This window comes from Plodia interpunctella, chromosome 27 (genome assembly GCF_027563975.2).
Source record: "Plodia interpunctella isolate USDA-ARS_2022_Savannah chromosome 27, ilPloInte3.2, whole genome shotgun sequence".
NCBI lineage: Eukaryota > Metazoa > Arthropoda > Insecta > Lepidoptera > Pyralidae > Plodia > Plodia interpunctella.
The window spans coordinates 1330511-1340886 of NC_071320.1; the positions used below are offsets into that span (position 1 = coordinate 1330511).

The window sequence follows — 10376 nt, forward strand, 5'->3', positions numbered from 1 at the left end:
AAGATATTTTTGGGCAAAGCAAATTTCAAATCTAGATTTGAAAAACTGGCACATTTCGTGAAATGCGGGACATAATCGAAAAAATCGATCAATTTAATATAGTTAAATAGTTTTTTCATATCTTACTAATACTAGATTTTCGCCGCGAACTTAGACACTACTAACACAATTCGTTTTTAAGATTACTAAACTAACGCAATGTATTCATATTGTCCGAAAATCAATATTTTTATTTTTATTTAGACCACGCGAATACAATAATTTTTTTTACAAATATTGGGAATATTTCAAAAACGACTGAACCGATTTTGATGCCCGACGAACTTAAAAATTCTATTGACATATGATTTAAATTTCATCAAAATCAGACCAACGGTTCGAAAGTTATCGCATTACAAACACATACATTTAAACAAATAATGTATAATTTTGCTCGAAGTCGTAAAGGATTATTAAAATTATCTCATACGTATCTCATTCCTTAAATGGCATTATTTGTTCATAAGTGCACTCAAAATTCAAGTTTCACCAGACTATATTAGAGTTGTAGTTTTGTCTGTCTGTGTGTACGCGCCGCCGAAACCTGTCGCCGGGTCGATGACCCCCGAAAGTTGTTGGCTGGCGTCCAATTAATGAATTTCCTATATATGTATGCATAATGGCTATTATGGTTATGAAGAAGCGGTTTTATGTTTAATCTGTATTTATGTTTTGTTCGGTTAACCGTTAACCCCCTCCCTGCATCGTATTTTAACTTAAATATATACTTACTAGCTTCGCACCGGGGCTTCGCTCCCGTGGGAATTTCGAGATAAAAAGTACCCTATGTGTTATTCCAGGTTATAACAAACATAAACACCCACAGATTTTCAAACTTTCGCAATTAGGAAGTAAGGATAATAGAAGTTTATATTTGTTCCCGAGCGAAGCCGGGGCGGGCTGCTAGTATTATATAAAAAAGTCGCAGGATCGATTCCTGTTAGCGTAAATGTTTTCCCAGAAGGCAGCAATTTTGCGAGAGTAGGGATAAGAAAACATTTGATTTTCATTGTAAGCGAAAGTTAATACTGAGCAGCCATTTTGTTATTAACATAGAAATCAAAATGTGTTTTGTTTTGTTGTTTTGTAGTTAGTGAAAATATAACGTGCGATATTTACGTCGCAGATAATTAATTAACCTCTTAAACTTTTAGTCTATTTTAATTTAATTTTTATCATCATAATTTCAGCCTCTTTGTGTCCACTGCTGAGCACAGGCCTCTCTTCGCGTACGCCAACCTCTGTCCTGTGCCTCTCTCATCCATGTACCACCTGCGACGATCATTTAATCGTCCCCCATCTCATTGCAGGTCGCCGGCACCTCTCTCGCCTGCCCTAGGCCACCGTTCAGTCAGCACTTTACTCCGCCTTTACTTTTTATAACTGGCTTTATTGAAGCGGTGATGTTAAAACCTTTCTCTTGAGTTTCAACGGTCCCAGGTTTGAATCCTACTCGTGCCACATGAGTTTGTATACCAATCTCTAACTCGTATATCTTCTACATAGTCGTATTCCTCATGAGGGTCGTGGTCATTGCATGTAATGAAACAAAAGTAACAACTTTCTTGGCATTATTAATGGAGTGGTTTGCCATTGCCTTCTCCATTTCACACACAAGTTAATAATCAACAAGTTTGCAGGTTTCCTCACCGTGTTTTTCCTTCACCGGAAGCAAGTGGTGGTCGATGAAAACGGTTCACTGTCAAGAAGCATAAAAATTTTAAGCATAAAATAAGTTAGCATATTGTAATTACTACTAATTATAATTTCGCATAATACTAATAAGCACAACGGTTTTTAGCATAAATGCAATAAGCATCATGTTATGATTAAGCATAAAATAATTTACCTAACCTAACCATATTGAAAAAAAAATGCATATATGCATTATGCTAAATAATAATTATGGCACAGTACATATTATGCTAAAACCAAATTCGGTCTAATTAATATTGTGCTAAATAAATTATGCCAATTTCATTATTCCCAATCCATTTTAGGACAAAACACATTATGCCAATGAAAGGGATCCCGATGAAAACTACTATACATGAGTCAAGTTGGTATACAAACTCATGTGGCACGAGTAGTATTGGAACCTGGGACCTTTCGATCCACAGGCGGGGTTCTTAACCATTACACCACCACCGCTTCAGTCATGTCAGATGCCTTTAGGCGATTTGAATAAATCTGACACCAGTGTACTGACATACTACAAAAAAGAAAATTTCATTATAGTTACGTGTCAAAAAGGTTTAATTTATCCTTGTATATAACTATTTTCTTAACGCAATTAATACTTAAATAAATATCAGGCAAATGTAAAGTAAAATGATTTTATTCGATTTTGAAAGTGAATCAGTGCTACAGAGCGTAATGTCAAAAAAAAAAAACAAAGCGCCTGAATAACTAAACGAGACTACTTCAAGGAGTTTTTGCTATTAGAATTTGTGTAGGAACATTACGCTTTCATGGATGACAGGGTAAAAACCAAACGAGTAGGATACGTGGGAGAGGGGTACGTGACTTAACTAGGTTAGTGCACAAAGTTAAGCCCCCAATTACTAGGTTTCAAATTCTACAACCTTTTCGGTTTCGAGTCACTTTGAACCGTAAGCCATACGAATAGGGTGTAAAATTGTATGGCATGGATGTGATTAGATTCAGTTAGTACGGGTCAAGTACGATAGTGACGTAAACGGAAGGCAGGATGTCTAGGGATGGGCAAGCACTGTTCTTTTTATCGAGTCGATAGGGTGTTCATTGTTCACTGTCAAATCAGTCCAAATCCATCTGGACTTTAACAGATTTAACAGTTACATTTAACGGACTGGTAGATGCTGGAATGAGCTAGATAGCTCTTTTTAATAGGTGCATCTACCAGTCAGTTTGCCACAGTTAATTTTATTCCTTTTTATGGAATTTATAAAAAGAATAAAATTAAATTAATCGTCCGCCTAATCTGATAGACTCGACAGTCAGTTAGACCTATCCGCTTTTCCATATCTGAAGTTAATCGATCTGTTACTTTCTTTAACCATGGATATGTCGCTAACGTCACACAATCCGTATATTTTTCGGCCTTCTCCTACTTCCTTTTCCATTCAATTTCAAATCCATCCAACGTTGTTAGAAGGTGGAGTCTCTTTTCATAACGTGCCTATGCCTATGGAAGCCTGTTACTTTCCAATTTTCCTATAATTGGTGCTATCTCCGGTCCAAACATCGTGATCCGACAGCGTACCAAAGTATGGAACGTTGGAGACGCGGTCATGAACCTGAAGTGGGCAGCACACCTGGCACTTCGGCGTGATTGCAGTTGGAGTAGACTGCTGACTGAACGGTGGCCTGGGGCCGGCGAGGGAGGTATCGGGCGACCTGCGATGAGATGGGGGGACGATTTAATGATCGTCGCAGGTGGTACACGGATGAGAGAGGCACAGGACAGAGGTTGGCGTACGCTAAGAGAGGCCTGTGCTCAGCAGTGGACACAAAGAGGCTGAAATTACGATGAATGATGATGTTATGCTACCTCAGACTTCCCCTGACATATTTATCGTTATACTGTCCATTGTAGTCTCTCCACACATCTATATTTACATGATCATGTCCGTCACATGCAGTAGCCTTTCATACGTCAGCTCGGCTCAGCATTCCGAACAATACAAAACGACGTATTGCCATAGATTAATATTAATTAATTACCTATTTACACTATACATTTTTTCTAGTAGATTTTACGTCATTAAGGCGTAATGAGGCGTTTTAAATTTCATCAAAATCAGACCAACAGCGGTTCGAAACTTATCGCGTTACAAACATATATACATACAAAAAATGTATTTTTGCCCCAAGTCGAATTATAGACTATGAGTGAGGTGCACTCACGTTCAAACTTTAGCATTATTATTGTAGGATATATCACGATTGACTAGAATGCAATAAGTAGTGGACATCGATAAATCCGTGTCACGTGTCGCGTCCCTATCGTCCGGCGCATCTGCAACGTTCGCAGAAATCGATGCAGCTCGTCCGGGAGTATTTGCATTCTGTATGCGTTGGAAGTTTTAAACTTACGATATATATTTAAGCTTTCCGAATCCAACGGAGAAGAGAAGAGATATCTAAAGTGATTTAAATCGACAACACGTAATTTCATAGTCGATGAAAAAAAAAAAAACGTTTTTACACGCTGAATTTAAAGGACGAGAAATTCCTCCATTGGGAGCCGATCACCCATTGGCCCAATGGAACCCAAATTAGCTGCTGACAGACTCTGATGACCGAATAATTATTTTGCTGACTTAATATTTAAATTGCTGACCAATATCATGATCGCGGTACAAGAATTGCCGGCTGAATTGAATATTGCCTGTACAGCATTTTTGTTTAACATTAATTCATTGATATTTTGCAATAAACGCAAACCTCAATAACTTTGGTGATAAACGATAATATTAAATTTTGCTTTAATATTAAGCTTTAAATTTTTTTGGCATAATTAAAAATGTATGGTGTATAGATTTACTAGATAGTTACACATACTTTTACGTTTTTAATTTTATGCAGTAGCAGTAGCGCCATTTAAGCACGTTGTCAAATTCAAATAATTTATTCAGAAATTAGGCCTTCACAGGCACTTTTCCACGTCAATTTTTATAATAAATAGTTATTTCTCACAAGCTACAAACTACTGGCATTTCGGAACGACCACTGCTTAGAAGAAATGCCGAGAGAAACTTATTTGAACAGTGTTGGTCCCTATCATGCCAGAAGGTCTTTGTAAAGCCATTTACTACTTTAAAAGTCTATAGGAATCTTTGACAAATTGGAATTGCTTGGATTAAAAGATATATTATGTTTTAATCCAAGGTAACACCTAGTTATTGTGGTAGCTGATACGATAAGCATTGGCCTTTTTTGTTTAATTTATTGGCCCAGCCATTTTATCGTCAAGAAGTAACAAACTATCGCCTTTATAATATTAGCGGGACGTGATTGGTGTACTTACTGATGATAGTTGATATAATGTCACAGATTATAGAGCAAAGCTTGAATAATTTGAGTGCCCCCTTTATGCAGTAAAATCTTAAACATTTATTGATTAAAATTCAAAACATTTATTGGCATTTTTTTTATCGCAAATCCCACCATATATTATGTATCAATTAATCCAGTATAATTATTTACTTTATCAAAATCAAATCATTTATTCAGAAATTAGGCCTTCACAGGCACTTTTTCTCGTCATATTCTAAACTAGCTTTTGCCCGCGGCTTCGCCCGCGTGAATTTCATAGAAAAATCTCAGTAATTTTTTTATCGCGTGCTCTGTAAGACTATATTATATGATTCAAATTCGCATTCTTTTCTCATCTTTAGTTCAATTTCCTGTTTCCCGCTGCGTGTCTCGTCCCGCAATTTTGATTCATAATTCGTTTTTCAATTATCCTACGGGAACCTGACCATTTACCGGGATGAAATGTATCTAAGTGTTAACCCTAAGGTGAAATGTATCTAAGTGTTAAGGTATCTACATACCAAATTTCAAGCAAATCGGTCCAGTAGATTTGTAGAGTGATGCGCGTTTGGACAGACAGACAGACAAACATTTCCAAAACTATATTTTCGTCATCTATATCAGTAACTAAGTATATTCCATGAAGATTTTTTTTTAATGTCCAATGTACAAATTTGGCCTCTCTTCAATTTTATTATATGTATTGAGTATTGATTAAATGATATTTACCAAAGCTACAAACTACAAGCATTTCGGAACGACCACTGCTGAGAAGAAATGCCGAGAGAAACTCATTCAAACAGTGATGGTCCCTATTATGCCAGAAGGGGTTACCATTTTTTAAATATAAATTTATGTATAATTTGTTATCAGTAATATAACAATGTAACACAATAAAGTACATGGTCAAAAGGTATACTGAAACATATTATGATTGTGATCAAGTGCTGATGAAAGGAAAAAAAAAAAAATGTATGTATATGTATAATTAACCAAACAAAAATGCTTTTAATAAAAAAATCGAGCTGACCAGTTCCTCCCGGCAGCACCCGGCAGCAACCCAATAGGTTAAGAATATCATTATATGTCCGATCAATGACATTTAATTAGCAAAACAATAATTGCAATATGGCGGTAAAATCCCGCCACCAGTGTATCTCTGTTTAGAAACATGTTGCTAATAAACTTGTTGTCGGAATTCACGACAAACCATGTTTATGTGTGTCAAGTAATGGCATTTTTAAATTGATTTGTTACATGTGAAAATAAATCTGGAATAGACCGGGATATGAATCCTGAAAAATTGTCTCGTACCATTTTAATATCATAATATATAATGTTTTTATTACAAGTCCGTTAAAGTTTAAATCAGTTTTTTTTTGTACATGTCAAAAAACATTCAAAAAGTTTGTTTTGGACATGTACAAAACAAAGTATTCATAAGCGACTACTTTGTTTTGATGATTGAGTGATGTAAGTAAATTATTATCCTAAAATAAAATAAAAATAATTTCTTTCAGACATCTAAGAACCCATTACGATCAATTGATACAATATAATTTAGTATATCGTTATCAAACATTCATTAAATTTCCATTAAATTATTATATAATCAATATAATATTATCGTCATAATAAATAAATAATAAATTTCAGTCGTAAATATTTCACACAACAAGGCACGTTTCGCTACACAATATCTGTAGATAGCATTTAGAAAGCTAGCGTTGATAAAAAGAATATTTGATTTTAAGTGGAATATTTTTTTAATTACTACTGTATACATACATTATAGTAGGTATATAATATAAGGGTAGTATATTATATACCGTTTTTTCCTGAAATATTTCATAATACTTTGTAAGACGGCAATACAAACAATACAAACATTGGTTCTCATCATAATTAGCATGTAAAAATACCAAACATACAAAATCAATAATATAAACTTGGAAATTTGTGCCTTATGTCATACAGCAATAGAGAACAATGCAAAGTAAACTGAAATCTAATATTGAAATGGTCAAGAACGATTTGAGTAAATTTCCATTGGTTTCGTACAAAAATAAATTTTGTTTTTTTTTTTTTTTTGTCTCAAAAGAAAAAGAATGTATTTTCATTGCTTGTTACTGAGCAAAATATTGTTTGTCTTCATAATAATTCAGGTTAGTTTATGGATCAACGATAAAATTGTTTACTAACTTTAAACACATTCTCATCATTTTCGTGCACATTTGACGGCGCTGGCATTTTTTTATAACACTTCTATGTCAGGACTGAAAGTCCTATTTTCAAAAATGTGCACAGTAGACTGGCAAAAAGGTCTGGTAGTCTAATAACGTCTTCATAGATTAATATAATCTGAAGACACCCGCCACGGACTGTAATTAAGAGATATCTTTGCTATCGAATATTATTTAGTTTCGCCATTTAGCCTGTCATACAGCTAAATGTGGCCATTGAGTTTATCTCAACCCTGGTCCTGTCTAACCTGTAAGAGTTTATTTCTAACAAGCTTTTGCCGCGTCTTCGCCCGCGTGAATTTCTCTGCGAAATCGGAACAGAAATGATTTTCATACAAACTCTCATCCCCATAGTAATAATTTGGGGGAATGGGGTTATTTTACTACATGTATGTGGGAACGCACTTTATGGTTCATTTTTAATCTATGGTGTTATTGTTTTTTGGCAACACTAGGGCTCGCTCTCTAACGCGTTGAAGAGAGGAATGAACGCTGGTTATGATTGCGGATATAATTATTTTTTTTCGGATTTTCACTGCTCCTATCTCCCACAAGATTTTGGGGGCTCGTCCGGGATAGAAGAAGAAAAAGGAGGGCGCGGGCGCAGTGAATCATACGAGTTTTACTACAAGACGGCGGCCAGCATTTTGTTGTGATGTGTGGTTATAATTTTTCATACGACGTCGACGACTGTGGCCTCATCCTGAAAATAAATACAACGACAAAAGACGACTACGACTTGCGCCGCTGTCCAATTTTCTGACGAAGACGCCTGATTTCAAGGGTATTTCTGTTCCGCATTTGGATTATTCGATGTCTGGTTCCGAGGGTACGATGTCGGATGGCGAGGAGACTGAGGTCCAAGCGGCGAGGGTAACACAACGAGGCAAGCCACAGCCTAGCTTCAGCCACCAAAACCTCACCTATGTGGAAGAAGCAATACCGAAGTTTTCGGGTACGGATCCAACATGTATACCAAATTTCATCAAAATCTGTCCAGCGATTTAGCTGTGAAAGCGGAACGGACAGATAGACTTTCGCATTTGTAATATTAGTCTTGATATGTATATAGTAACGACGACCGGCGGCTTCAAAATTCGTCAGCATTTTCTTAATGAAAAGGGTGATTTTATATCAATACGAGGAACCCTAAAAGTTGTAATAAAAAGTTATAAAATGCCTCTAATACAATATTTAAACAAATGACCATATTTAACAAACAGAGCAACATTATATATTTCGTGCGATATTGTGACATTGACAGTGATCTATATAGAGATATAAAATGCAGTCAGCAATCCGTATTTGTGTGCTGTGTTTCGTTGTGCTTGTGGTGATTCAGGTTTGTTATATATTTATTTATTAAATAAAAGTGTGAAAGGAATTATCATTGGAAAGAATAGTGACTTTCATCATCAACATCTGCAGCCCTCCGTGACCCACTGCTGGGCATAGGCCTCCTTCCGTCTCCGGCAACCATCTCTGTCCTGGGCCATCCCTATCCAGTTGTTGCCAGCAATTTCCTTTACATCATCGACCCATCTAGCCGCCGGATGTCCTACGCTCCGTTTTCCAGTTCTGGGGTACCGCTCAGTTACAGCGTTACTCCACCTTCCATCACTTCTTCTAGCCATGTGCTCAGCGCAATTCCATTTTAATGTCGCGACTAGTGACTTTATTCGATTAAAATTATTAAATTAAATAAAAAAAAAAATACGTCACACTAAATGATTTTACAGAAATTAAATTTTGTCTGTATTTTTATCATGCGTCCTTTTTTTTGGATTTTTTGTACGGAACCTCAAAAATAAAATAATAAGTTTTTATTGAAAAGTGTGTTATATTAAAACTGTGGCGTTATTATATTTACTTAATTCGTTCGCTATTTATTTTATTTAAATTAATATATGTAACCAAAATACGTATATTTTCCAAATCATATTTTTGATTGAATGCAACTTCAGTCAAACATTCATCACGTATAACCAAAAAACATTTTTTTATTTGCAGGGCACAAGCAGTCACTTTATAGGTGGTTACGGTCCTGGCTTTGGTTATGGTTACGGGCGCGGATTCGGAGTCGGCGGATTTGCTGTCGGCGGATTTGGAGGCTTTTACAGACCGCCCCCTCCTCCCCCACCCGTCTTCGGACCCTACCCTTACCCTTATTGGGGTTGATCTTGAGTTAAAAGTATAATTATATCAATTGTAAACCAGAAAATTGGACTGAATAGTAAAATGAATTTTGTTTATTTCATTAATTCGATTTTTGTGATTTGCACTATGGGATATGAAATAATAACAACATTGCAGACATAATTTATATAATATAACACATATCAATATGTTTAATACACAAGTTACACCATACATACAACATGGCGTATATATGTCACTAACATATAATATATTAATATGTTTCTGGCATATTCGCGTGATTTCTACGAAGCCGTCGCTATTTTAGGCCAATATGATGATAAAAAAAGCAAAAAAAAAATAATAATAGAAAAGTTACAAGAAGATATTTTATATCTTTAACAGCAATTTTTTGGCAGAAAGATACTTTTTCTTTTTTTTTAACATTTTTTTTTTTAATATCGTTTATATATTTTCAGAAAATATGTAGATACATCACAGATCTTAGGCAAGTATTTTTTTTTAATACAACAGAGTTTTAAAACAGACAATGTGATATGCATTAATTTGTGGTTATATCTAATTTATATAATAAAAAAAAAAACATTATATTTAATGATATGTTTTTAACTAGGCACCTAGCATACTCGACTCAAAGATATCCATAGTCATATAGAAAAATAAGCTGAAAAATCAAAAATATATTACACTTAAATCTATATTTCGACCTATAACTAGTATGTTAATTTTTAATATAGTATAGTTTTTAAATATAGTAATTTAACATCAATATTATTTAATTTAAAATCGATATAAATGCCTCAGCCAGTAAGATATGTTTCGGTTTCAATCTCGAATACTTAGTTAATTAATTCTATTTTAATTTAAAGATTAAAACACATTAATATGTTCTAGTAATAAGATGCGACTCAAACGATC

At 34.9% G+C, this 10376-nt stretch overlaps 1 long non-coding RNA gene across 1 annotated transcript; it reads left to right on the plus strand.

The window, feature by feature from the left end:
• Positions 1-8390: 8390 nt before the first annotated feature.
• LOC128681549 (uncharacterized) lies at positions 8391-10070 on the plus strand. The gene is made up of 2 exons (XR_008406023.1): positions 8391-8643; positions 9312-10070. It is a non-coding gene; the product is annotated as an uncharacterized LOC128681549 (long non-coding RNA).
• Positions 10071-10376: the final 306 nt, after the last annotated feature.